The 14012-nt window shown below is 36.3% G+C and overlaps 1 long non-coding RNA gene across 2 annotated transcripts; it reads left to right on the top strand.

Annotated features, from left to right (window-relative positions):
• Window positions 1–9982: 9982 nt before the first annotated feature.
• Window positions 9983–13691, top strand: LOC143049879 (uncharacterized). 2 transcript variants are annotated; one of them, XR_012970344.1, is made up of 3 exons: window positions 9983–10090; window positions 12340–12441; window positions 13186–13691. It is a non-coding gene; the product is annotated as an uncharacterized LOC143049879 (long non-coding RNA). The 2 variants fall into 2 exon arrangements; XR_012970345.1 differs by lacking the exon at window positions 9983–10090 and adding an exon at window positions 10952–11032.
• Window positions 13692–14012: the final 321 nt, after the last annotated feature.

Genomic DNA, 14012 nt, shown 5'->3' with positions numbered 1-14012 from the left:
ACATGTACTTTACGACTAAAATGAAAAGTAACAACAGATGTTTACCTATACAGTATATGTTTACAATAGGATGTTTCTTGTGGTGTGAAGTTCGCCAGTAAAACCTTTACACTGACCATTGTAACACAACAGTGTTCAATTTAAACTATTAGGCCCGAGAACACAGTTATTCCGTCGTGCATTTCTTTTAGACAATAAATTCAAATTAAAAAAATCGCACCTGCTCTTTCTCAAAAAGGTTTTTACAGTGTAGTGTACTACCAGTGAGACAAATAATATCAAAATTATAGAAACTTCTACCAGCTCTAACTCAAAATATTGACAATTCTGTGTTAAGGGGTGTAAAATTCAGTTTGACAGCTTCAGACGTGATAAAATTTGACCATTTGAACTGGACCAAATCATATATATACTTAACATAAAGATTCAGATTTTTTGGACATGTAATTTCAGCATTCCCCCTACTTAATATTTCATGCATTTGATGTATCAAATAAAACATGCAAGTTGTACACTGCATGTTTACACTAGGGACTATATAAATCTAGCCATAGAACTCTTAGATCATCGGTAATTAATTAGTTTACTCGCTGTACATACGTTACCTCAAAGGTACACACCAATTATCTGGTTTGATTTTTTTATATTGAGAAAATACAAACAAAATCGTTTGTTTTTTTTTTCTTTTTCAACATAAGTTACCATAGATTCTTGGGGGCGGGACAAATTTTTTAGCCCTCTCCCTTTTTTTCAACCCAAAATCCGATATTTCAGTTTTGGGTTTCCATTAATTTCAGATAACTCCGTGTTTTTCTGCATAATACATAATATGCATACATATTAGTGTGCTAGAAATAACTTGTACTTTCTATTTACTATCAATTCCAAGTTTATTAACCACAGCCGTCACTACAATATAATGATATTTTTTTGGGAGGTGGGGAGCTAAGCTAAACAAATGTTTTCATCCCCAAACTACCCAATGTTATTGTTACATATGTTTAATTTATAAATGTTGGTGTTGTTACATCACTTTCATTATTTCAGGGGGTTGAGGTGTCATATTCGTGTGAAACCGGGCCACATTCTTTATGTGCTTGTCCCATATTGAAACGATAACATATTGGTTGTCGTCTGTCATAATTCCTTTACATAATAAGTTCGATAGTATTTTGAATTATATCACATTTTGTTTTGTCAATATAGAAATATAATAAAATTTGAGGTGTGTTTGTAATTCAGTGCCCAGTAAGACATATAACGATTGGTCAGATAACTGTGTAGTGATTTCAGAAAACGAATTTGCTCAACTAAAGTGATGAATTTATGCAATCAAACAAATTCTTACTTTTTGGAAACTCATCTGCGAGTCCTTTGATGCGGACTAGTCATTTCTGGGGGGTATCATCAGGAGGATGAACCTTTAAGAATTTTTTTTAACATGATTTGGACAGAAAGTATGTTATATTTATGCCAATTGCAAGTCGAAATTTTGGATTAATTTTTAAATCTACATTTTAGCTAATCAACGTAACAGAAGTTCCACTGGAAACTTTGACTAGTGTCAAGCTATCCAGCAATTCTCATCCTGCAATTCTCTTTATGAAAAGCTATCCTGCAATTGCGTTTGGAAAACTACTTGAGCGACGATTTTGTTTTTCTTTAAAATCATAGTTATTGACTTTATTTGTTCGAAAACAAGATTTATATAGAAAATCAAAGATTTTTATATCCCATTAACAAAATTCTAACTATAGTTTGTAGATTTCTAACTCATATTTACGATTTTGTAATTAACATTTACAATAAAAAAATCATGACAACGATTCAAATAAAGTATTATCTATTAAGTCCAGGAAGTGATTCGTATTAACACATGTTTAACCCACATTTGCGATTTTCAACACTCTTATCAACGACTAAAAATATAGAATTTTGATGTAAAATAAATTTGTTCATGGTATATCGACAATACAACTTCATAGCTCACATTTCCAACCCATTGCCTTGGCTGTTCTGTATGGCTAGGAATTATAGACTCTGCTCTAATAAATAGCTATTGGATAGTACTACAACGAGAGGGCAAAGAATTTCTGGGGTAAGCATTCCTAAAGGTCGAAAATTTCGTCAGAAACATGGAAATAAAGCCAAATTCGATAAAATACGCATTGAGGGCACCCACTTTCCGACCCATTGCCTCGGCTGTTCTGTATGGCTAGGAATTATAGACTCTGCTCTAATAAATAGCTATTAGATAGTACTACAACGAGAAGGCAAATAATTTCTGGGGTAAGCATGCTTAAAGGCCGAATAGTACTATTCAATAGCTATTTTTTTGGAGCATAGTCTATAATCCCTAGCCATACAGAACTGCCGAGGCAGTAGGTTGGAAAGTGCCCAATGCGTATTTCAGCAAATATGACTTCTTTGCCGTGGTACGGACGAAATTTTGGGCCTTTCAGAATGCTTACCCCAGAAATTCTTGATCCTCACGTTGTAGTACTATCCAATAGCTATTAATTACGGCAGCGTCTATAATCCCTAGCCATAAAGAACAACCAAGACAATGGGTCGGAAAGTGGGTGTCCCCAACGCGTATTTTATCGAATTTGGCTTTATTTCTATATTTCGAGCGAAATTTTCGGCCTTTCAGAATGCTTACCCCAGAGATTCTTTACCCTTCCGCTGTAGTACTATTTAATAGCTATTTTCTGAAGCAGAGTCTATAATCCCTAGCCATACAGAACTGCCGAGGCAGTAGGTTGGAAAGTGCCCAATGCGTATTTTAGCAAATATGACTTATTTGCCGTGTTACAGACGAAATTTTGGGCCTTTCAGAATGCTTACCCCAGAGATTCTTTACCCTTCCGCTGTAGTACTATTCACTATCTATTTTTTGGAGCAGAGTCTATAATCCCTAGCCATACAGAACTGCCGAGGCAGTAGGTTGGAAAGTGCCCAATGCGTATTTTAGCAAATATGACTTTTTTGCCGTGTAACGGACGAAATTTTGGGCCTTTCAGAATGCTTACCCCAGAAATTCTTGATCCTCACATTGTAGTACTATCCAATAGATATTAATTACGGCAGCGTCTATAATCCCTAGCCATAAAGAACAAACGAGACAATGGGTCGGAAAGTGGGTGTCCCCAACGCGTATTTTATCGAATTTGGCTTTATTTTTATATTTCGAGCGAAATTTTCGGCCTTTCAGAATGCTTACCCCAGAGATTCTTTACCCTTCCGCTGTAGTACTATTCAATAGCTATTTTTTGGAGCAGAGTCTATAATCCCTAGCCATACAGAACTGCCAAGGCAGTAGGTTGGAAAGTGCCCAATGCGTATTTTAGCAAATATGACTTTTTTGCCGTGTTACGGACGAAATTTTGGGCCTTTCAGAATGCTTACCCCAGAGATTCTTTACCCTTCCGCTGTAGTACTATTCAATAGCTATTTTTTGGAGCAGAGTCTATAATCCCTAGCCATACAGAACTGCCGAGGCAGTAGGTTGGAAAGTGCCCAATGCGTATTTTAGCAAATATGACTTTTTTGCCGTGTTACGGACGAAATTTTGGGCCTTTCAGAATGCTAACCCCAGAGATTCTTTACCCTTCCGCTGTAGTACTATTCAATAGCTATTTTTTGGAGCAGAGTCTATAATCCCTAGCCATACAGAACTGCCATGGCAGTAGGTTGGAAAGTGCCCAATGCGTATTTCAGCAAATATGACTTTTTTGCCGTGTTACGGACGAAATGTTCGGCCCCTCAGAATGCTTACCCCAGAAATTCTTTAGCCTCACGTTGTAGTCCTATTCAATAGATATTCCTCAGGGCAGCGTCTATAATGCCTAGCCATAAGGAACTACTGAGACAGTGGGTCGGAAAGTGGGTGCCCCCAATGCGTATTATATCAAATTTGGTTGGATTTCCATGTTTCGATGCAATTTCCGTCTACTAGTAATGCTTACCCCAGAAATTCTTTACCCCCTCGTTGTAGTAGCACCCAATAACTATTCATTAGAGCAGGTTCTATAATCCCTAGCCATACAGAACTGCTGGGGCGACGAGTTTGAACAAGTGGGTGATCCCAGTGCATATTTCAGCAAATATGACTTTTTTTCCGTGTTACGGACGAAATTTTCGGCCCCTCAGAATGCTTACCCCAGAAATTCTTTAGCCTCACGTTGTAGTCCTATCCAATAGCTATTCCTCAGTGCAGCGTCTATAATGCCTAGCCATACGGAACTACTGAGACAGTGGGTCGGAAAGTGGGTGCCCCCAATGCGTATTATATCAAATTTGGTTGGATTTCCATGTTTCGGACGCAATTTCCGTCCACTAGTAAGGCTTATCCCAGAAATTCATTACCCCCTCGTTGTAGTCGCACCCAATAGCTATTCATTAGAGCAGGTTCTATAATCCCTAGCCATACAGAACTGCCGGGGCAACGAGTTTGAACAAGTGGGTGACCCCAGTGCATATTTCAGCAAATATGACTTTTTTCCGTGTTACGGACGAAATTTTCGGCCCCTCAGAATGCTTACCCCAGAAATTCTTTAGCCTCACGTTGTATTCCTATCCAATAGCTATTCCTCAGGGCAACGTCTATAATGCCTAGCCATACGGAACTACTGAGACAGTGGGTCGGAAAGTGGGTGCCCCCAATGCGTATTATATCAAATTTGGTTGGATTTCCATGTTTCGGACGCAATTTCCGTCCACTAGTAAGGCTTACCCCAGACATTCATTACCCCCTCGTTGTTGTTGCACCCAATAACTATTCATTAGAGCAGGTTCTATAATCCCTAGCCATACAGAACTGCCGGGGCAACGAGTTTGAACAAGTGGGTGACCCCAGTGCATATTTCAGCAAATATGACTTTTTTCCGTGTTACGGACGAAATTTTCGGCCCCTCAGAATGCTTACCCCAGAAAATTCTTTAGCCTCTAATTGTAGTCCTATTCAATAGCTATTCCTCAGGGCAGCGTCTATAATGCCTAGCCATAAGAAACTACTGAGACAGTGGGTCGGAAAGTGGGTGCCCCCAATGCGTATTATATCAAATTTGGTTGGATTTCCATGTTTCGGACGCAATTTCCGTCCATTAGCAATGCTTACCCAGAAATTCTTTGCCCCTTCGTTGTATTCGCACCCCAATAGCTATTTCTCAGGGCAGCGTCTATAATGCCTAGCCATAAGGTACTACTGAGACAGTGGGTCGGAAAGTGGGTGCCCCCAATGCGTATTATATCAAATTTGGTTGGATTTCCATGTTTCGGACGCAATTTCCGTCCACTAGTAATGCTTACCTTAGAAATTCTTTACCCCTTCGTTGTAGTCGCACCCAATAGCTATACATTAGAGCAAGTTCTATAATCCCTAGCCATACAGAACTGCCGGGGCAACGAGTTTGAACAAGTGGGTGACCCCAGTGCATATTTCAGCAAATATGACTTTTTTTCCGTGTTACGGACGAAATTTTCGGCCCCTCAGAATGCTTACCCCAGAAATTCTTTAGCCTCACGTTGTAGTCCTATTTTAATAATAGCTATTCCTCAGGGCAGCGTCTATAATGTCATAGTACATATTCCTGTTGGAACAAATATTCTATACCATTTATTCCGTTAGGAACATATAGTGTAATATTTATTCATGTGGAAATAATATTCCAGAATATTTCTTTCTTTTGAAACTTATATTATGAAGAAACTTCTATTCCGCGACACCCTCCTCCTATATTTTTCCTGACGGAGGTATCATCATATCTTTGTTTTAATTATATTTTAGTATGCCATTTGTAATAGGATACCTAAAGGGTGACCACTTTTTAAAGTCATATTTCAAGTTATAACTGTCTTTTCAGGAATTTTTATCTATGCAGATTGTATGTTTAACAAGAGACATATAATACAATATGATAGCTTCTTCTTCTTCTTCTTCCAAATCTTCACATCCTTTGTAGGACAACCACACCGTTAAGGCATGTAAAACAAAACCCACCACCATACAAGTAGGAATATATTTACATTATAATTTGAATAATTCCATCCTCCACCGCTATATACAGGATCACTTTTGTAGTTTCACATATATCTTGTTGTATGTATTCTTAGTTGCGTTTAAAATTGTTAGGCTAGTTACCGGACATATATACAATGGGATTATATATGTTTACGTAGTAAAATAGTTCATTCTTAAGAGACAATGTAGTAAAATAGTTCATTCTTAAAAGACAATGTTGTAAAATAAGTTGCTACACTCAAGTTCGCACCAATAAAAAGAATAATAGATTTGCAGCAGTAAAATGTAAAATAGTTCGCCTTTCGTGATATGATAAAAAGATCTAAAAGCTAAAAGAAAATCACTTTTTTCCTTTTTCATATACTTAAAATTGATTAAAATGTTCATATTGCCTAAAAACTTAATCCACGCATATAAATAGACAGTTTCACATCATAAAATATAGAACTAGATTTTTAAGATTTCGTTGCATCTATATATTAGCACTTTGTGCGACGTTTACGATCTAGGCACGCACTGTAATGTAACAGCAATTGTCATATGTTTATTAATATAGTTCTAAAAGCTTGTCTTTAAAAGGTAAAAGATTTTATCTCACATCTATATTGGCACCCGGCACACCCATATTACATATTTGTTGCAGCATTCTGCATAATGTTCATTGTAAATATGGTCAAATTACACCCATGAATTCCGAAGCGTTTGAAATTAACATGTTATACAGTGAGCTCGACTTATTTGGAATTGGCTGCCCTACACACCCAGACCCAACCCTACCATAAACCCTGATCAAAGCATCTTCCAATCAGCTATGGTTGAAGTAGAAGTTTACATCTGGCGCTGTGTATAAGGTATATGAGACGTTTTGCTTGGTGTTCTATCTTTGAGACTTCTTCACTGTTCAGACGAAGTTGTCGTTGTACCATGGTTATGTCCATCAATATCTGTATTTTGGTCCCTTCATTAAGAGATTCCCACTCTATTTTGCTGTTGCTTGTTAATATGTTCTCTATCTCTTTAATTACAGGTCTTCTGATGTTATCCCAAGCTTTACATTTGATCAATAGATGTTCAACCGTTTCCACTTCCTGGCTGCATGCGTTGCATATTTCCTGGTTTCCTTCTTTGTAGATTTTATATCTCAGGGGCTGCAGTGAGTAGGTTCCAGTGAGGAGTTTTAGTTTGATTGGAATTCTAAAACGGTCTTTGTTGGTGTATCTTTTAATCTTCAGTATGCTGTGGATTTTGCCTGCCATGAAGTTGTCTGTTTGAAGGTATTTTAGCCCTTGATACAGGTTGGCAATAACTGATATTTCGTTGACCCAGTGGTTAGCAATTTGCCTTTTTATTTGATTGACAGTGGTTTTAGTCACATCTGCATTATTCAGCATATCAATGGCTTTGCCGAGATTGTATTTGAACATGACCCTCTGTACTTCAATATACCAGCTGTGGCTTCCTGAGGATTTTACAGCTAGTTGTCTTTTACCAAGCTGTTTTTCAACACTATTGTCTGATTGCTGACATATGTTACTAAAGAATGTCATCATTTTGGTATGGATTTGTGCCTCGACTGGTAGGATGCCGGTTAGAATGTACACTGCTGGATCAGGAGTACTCATAGGGACTGAGATAATTTGTTTGAGCATCTTTTTCTGGAACTTCTCTAGGGTTTCCAAGTGTGCTGATTTTGGTGTCAGAAGCTCCATCCCGTAGAGTAGTACTGGTGATATGTAAGTCTTGTGTAGATGAATTAAACTTTCAGGATCTAATCCGTTTTCTCCATGGAATCCACTTCCGAACAAGGCATAGGCACTTCTTCTTGCTTTCTTGATATTTTCTTCAACATTGGACTCAATGTTTTGTCTCATTGATGTTGTCCTTATTATACCAAGATGTGTTGATTTTGTGACGTTTGGCATTGGATCTTTTCCTAACTGGTAGTATTCTGGTTCACAATTGTTCTTGGTTGGCTTAGGTTTGATGTGTATTGCCACACTCTTTTGGGGTTGGAGCTTATAGCCTTCCATTCCTGCGTAGTCGGCAGATATATTTATTTGTACCTGCATATCAGGTGGTCTTTTTCCCAATAATGCTATGTCGTCTGCACATGCTGTAGTATTGCAAAGGACATTGCCAATTTTGCATCCAAGGCCTGATTGTTGTAATCTATTCAGTAGAGGGTTAACATATACCTTGTATAAGTCAGTGCTGAGGATTCCTCCTTGGCGCACACCTTGGCTCACTGGGAACTCTTCAGCAATCATTCCTTCCCATTTGATGGCACTAGTTGATTGCCAGTGCATACTCTGTATTATCCTCCAGAGAGTGTCGTCGATACCGCAATGAAATAGTCGTCGCATGAGGTGACTGTGTACCACTACGTCAAATGCAGACTTTGCATCTAGTAAAACCAGCTCAAATTCTTGGTTACTGTCTACACTCTCTCGATAGACTTCTTCCACAACCAGACCTGCGTTCAGTGGCGATGATTTTGCTGTGAAACCTCGTTGGGTTGGATTTTTGATCTTTAAGGACTCTTGGTTGTATTCTATCCCTGATTATTGCCTCTATTATCTTGTTAACGACTGGCAGTACTGTTATACCTCTGTAGTTGGCAGCATGACATCAGTCTCCCTTGTTTTTGAAGACAGGTGTAAGAAGTCCTTTCTTAAGTATGTCTGGGACACAGCCATGTTTAAATACCAGATTGATGAGCCTTAAAAGTAGTTGTTCTAGCTTTTCTCCTGCATAGATGAGGTGCTCAACAGTGATGCCATATATGTCTGCAGATTTACCTCTATTTAGTGACTTTATGGCCTTCTTAAGCTCTGTCTGGGTTGCCAGGGGAGTTTCCTTACTTTTTACCATGTCGTTGATTAATTTGATTTCATATTCAACCAGTTCGTGATAGTGTTGGTCCTTCAGCTGGGATGATTTTTCTGCTGATGCTAGATTTCCAAAGTGTTCAGTAAAGCCTTCGATTCCTTGGTCACCAGAGTAAAGATTATCATTTACATGTAGATCCATTATACCAGTTCTGTTTCTATTCCTGTTGCCTTTTACTAGTTTGTGATACAGCTTACTGTCTCTTGTTCTTGCCTCCAGTATCTCTTGTTTTTCTCTGTCACGCTCTCTAGCCTGCTCAACTTTCACCTGCTTTTTAAATTCCTTTCTGCTGTTGACTCTGTCTTGATAAGACTTGTCATCTGGGTTGGTGGGTTTCCCATTTTTACTCCATATATCATAGCATTTTCTCATCTCTTTCAAGCTACTTTTGATGATTGGTGTCCATACTTTCAGTTTTGGTTTTGCCTTGTACTTGGATTTATTAGATGAGCTCTCATTTGCTGCGTTTGTTAGCATTTGGTGCATCTTACTGATTAGGAGTTCGGCATCATCTGCTGTCTCGGCTGGGCTTTCTGCCATCGTGTCCACCTGCTTGTTGATAATTGCCAAGTATAGATCTTGGTCTACTTTGTCCCATTTTATAGTTGGTTGAAGTTGCTGAAGTTTGCTGTTTTGATTTGTACCTCTTTTTGGAATCCCTATCTTAACTTCACATTTAATAGGATAATGGTCGGAGTGGTTACTTATGACATCTTTCAGGACCTCTTTTTCTGCCATCTCCATATGTCTGGACTTATACAGGAAGTAGTCAAGTTCGGAACATTCTTGGCCATTTGTCTTAATAAAGGTCTTCCCAGTATTCTCATAGCCTAGACTGTAGTCTTCGATTAGTTGTTGTAAATACTTTTTCCGTTTGTTTTGCCTTTCATCATTTCCCAGATCTTCATTGAGGTCTCCTCCAATTATAATTTCATGTGTGCCTTGGTATTTAGTGATGATCTCATTTAGTTGGTCAATGGTGTCCAAGAACTCATCTGTACTGTTTCGCTGAATTTTGGGTCCGGATCCTTAATCCTACTTTTATCTCTTTCCAATATGTCTGCGCAGGAAGGGGAAACAACTCGTTACCTCAATGCAAACGCCATCTTGATGCTCGGAAATATTTTTTTCTGTTTACCAAAAGGTTGATTTATCGGATCGTACATATCAGAATGACAAGTAAGTCAGCCACATAATATTTTGAGAACATGAGCTTGCGATCTATTTATATGACAATAATAATCGCACAGAAAGAACTATCTAAATCAGACGATCAAAAAGTTGTGCTATTGAAAATTATTGAAAGGAAATCGCAAGGCACTTGCGATTTCAACTTTTTTCAAGAAAATGACATGGACAGTTAAACTATTCTATTTTTTTTACATAATATACCGTACACATGGTGTTTAAAGTTCTACTGCTCGATATTGGAAAACAAAAATTAAATCAAAAATCAAAATAACGAGTTTGCAGTTGCATGTTGACATTGTTGTTGTTCTATTGATATGCTAATCAAAGGTAAACGGACAGAAAGTCACAGGACAAAAAGTCACAGGACATAAAGTCACAAATTTGGTAGGACAAAAAGTCACAGGACAAAAAGTCACAAATAATTTATTGACAATTGTTTTAATCTATAAGAATATATCTTGAAATATTTACTTTTAAATACATATATTCATATTAAAGTTTAGGAAATGTGTCATTATACTTGAAAAATGAAGATTTATTTAATTTTAATCATGCAAAAGATGTTTTTCTTGGCACCATGAAGCCATTTAAGTGCCAAGTCACTTTGACATTTTGTTTTTTTAACAATTATTTGATAATCTTTGATATTTTTTTTATATATTTTGTTTAAAAAATTGGTTTATATACAATAGTTTAAGAAAAATACAAAAATATTTTTGTAGAAATAAGCGTTATTTATTCAAAGAAAATAATCAGAAAAAATGAATTGTGACTTTTTGTCCTGTGACTTTTTGTCCGTGACTTTTTGTCTGTGACTTTTTGTCCTGTGACTTTCTGTCCTACATTCTAATCAAATACCACGTCATAAATTATTTACCACACAGTCATGCCGAATCCTTGAAATAGTTCCTATTTAAGTGTTGGCAGAATGTAAGTGAAAAACATCCTAAATTTTACATAATTTATATTGCTTGATATAGTCATCATGGTCATGTAATGTTTTTTTTTTACAAAAATGTACCATGTTTCATTGTTTGTACTCTCAGTCATTGTTAATTGTCAGGTCAGTTGTAAATTGTTGTATTGCACATGGTAAGCATTTTTTCTCAATTTATAAAGGCACCCAAAGGTGTGGTATGATTGCCAATGGGACAACTCTCCACAACTTGTGGCACAAGAGACCAAATGACACAGAAATTAACATTTCTATAGGTCAATGTACAGCCTACAAACATGAGCAAAGCCCATAGTGCAGTCAGCTATAAAAGGCCCAGAAATGACAAATATATAACAATTCAAGCGAGAAAACTTACATATTTGTACGAAAAAAAAAACACCAAAAATAATAAATATGTATTAAACATGTCATCAACAAGCGACAACCACTGAATTGCTATTCTCCTGATTTGAGACATGCACATACATACAGAATGTGGCGGGGTTAAACATGTTAGCTGGATACCTACCGTCCCCTAACCTGGGACAGTGGTGCAACAATACAACACCATAACAAACTATAAGAATCAATTGAAATAGACCTAATATATTGTAAGTAAAGTTAGTAAAGAAATCTTTATTTACAGTTTGGTTGCATATATATATAAATATTAATAGCAAGGAACATTCATGCTTTTAATTAGAGCTCTTTAAGGATTATGTACATTTTTGCTAACCATGGAAATTTCTGAGAAAGTCCAGCCTTTCCTTTGTACTGTACATTTTGTAATATTTGACCATTCTATATACATGTACATTTTTTTGTACATGTACAATGTATGCTTGATAGATAGAGCATAATTGCATACCTTCTAACATGTAGCAATAATTTCCTTTGTATGACAAGTTTATAAATCAAATTCATGAAATTATTGGTTACAACAAATGTAAATATGGGCCAATTCAAATACATCTTCTAAATTTCTAATGTGCATTCAACTTTAGTAACTCACCAGGAGGATTCTTGGAATGCAAAGGTTAGTCAGGGTGAGGCCTTTTTGTAAATAACGGACAATTGCATCCCATTATCCCTATTTTCTATGGCATGCAATAATTTAAAACAATAAATAATGTACATGATGTATCTGCGTTGAAAGGAGTTTTCCCTTGGGTAACATGCATATGTGCAAAATGGCACATCTCTAATACCATGAATACATGTATTCATTATTTTGGCTGTTTTGACATTTTTGATATTATTGAACTAAAAACATTCCAATTTTTTTTCTTCAAACCTGTAGATTTTGAGTGTTGCAGATGCTGTACATTATGCAGAGGTATGTGAAATGGAAAGAAAGAGATATATGAACATACAGTGACTGTTTTGAATTTAAGGTGTACCGGTAAGTACATTGTATATATATATATAATATAATTATTAAAAAAATGATATATCAGCTTATCAGTGAATGTTAAAACATTTATTAGAGTTCTATATTTCAGTTAAAGTAACAATTTTTGTTATTTGTGTATAAAGCAAGGCAAATGTAAAAGTTAATTTGTTAATACATGTAGTATATTGCTCATCTTACAATATCATATTTATAGAAAAAAATAATTTTATTGGACTGTTTTCCTCTGTTGGATATGCAATTGATATTTAAATGAATCATCAGTAACACAAAAAATCTTTATCTTCAGAGGCAGATTAAGGGGGCAGTGGCCAACCCCCACCCCACCCCTTTTTTGTGGGTTGATTATATAGTGGGTCTCATTGGAGTCTGAATGTGACGCGGGATTGCCGACTTTTTGTAAGCGTAACATGTGAAAGTCAAATTATTGTGTCTGGAAAACGGGAAATGAGGTCTAGCGGGACCCAGGAAAATAACAAAAAAATGAGAATTGCTTACGTACATAGTGTAAGCGGGATACGGGAATCTGACAAAACGGTAAGCGGAATCCGGGATCGGAACCCCCCCCAATAATGAGACCCCCTATATAGGGAATTACTGAAGCATGACTGGAATGGGACCCCTCTGATGACTATTTCTGGATACAAATGATATTTATATTATATAATAACATGCAATTGTTTTAAATTCTTGATTTATATTATCCGATATCTATATGACTCTTCTCTTTTTCAGGTAAAAATGTCGAGCTACAAATTGTACCAAAAAAGATATTGAAAATTTTAAAACTGTTTTAACAAGGGCATCAAAAAATAGAAAAAAAAGAACAATACCAGGGCTGAACTTTTGTGGCTGCATGCAATTATTTCTAAAATACCAGGAAACAAGATGTAGCTGCACAGAAGACACGGCAGATCATGAAATTGCATATAAAATAAGGAATGCTAGAATCCAAGAAATCTTTTAACCAAGTCAAGTGTTTATAAGACATGTAATCATGAAAATACTAACACATATATTAGTATTCACAGTCACATGTAATATCCCAAATATAAGAACTATATGGTATGTGTGACTATGTCATGTTACAACATGTATGCTCAGAATATTTTAATTTCACAAGGATATGAACTGGATAAATGAAATATTGTCAACCATTTAAATAAAGCAGACTGGCTAACATAAAAATCAACTGTCTATAGATGTGAAAGTTCAAGTTGAATAAAATTGTCTCGAATTAACATACCATATATCCAAAAGTACTGAATTGCCTTTCTCAGAATATTTGTATGTTTAATAGAATGATAGCTGTATTTTTTCTTGGAACTGTATCAATATAAAAAAGGGAGATGTGGTATGATCGCCAATGAGACAAATCTCCACTAGAGACCAAAGTAAACATTAGAAAGGACAGGTCACAGTTGTGTTTGTCATTGTGTAGCAATCTATAAAAGACACAAAGATTTAAAAGTGTAAAAATATTCAAACAAGATAAACAACTATCAATGATTCCTCTTAAACCTGCAGCCAACACACTGAAACTAAAACAACAGTCAATTACA

The sequence above is a fragment of the Mytilus galloprovincialis genome, chromosome 1, assembly GCF_965363235.1.
Source record: "Mytilus galloprovincialis chromosome 1, xbMytGall1.hap1.1, whole genome shotgun sequence".
Classification (NCBI taxonomy): domain Eukaryota; kingdom Metazoa; phylum Mollusca; class Bivalvia; order Mytilida; family Mytilidae; genus Mytilus; species Mytilus galloprovincialis.
The sequence above is the reverse complement of the archived record's forward strand: the minus strand, read 5'-3'. Positions and strand labels throughout refer to the sequence as shown.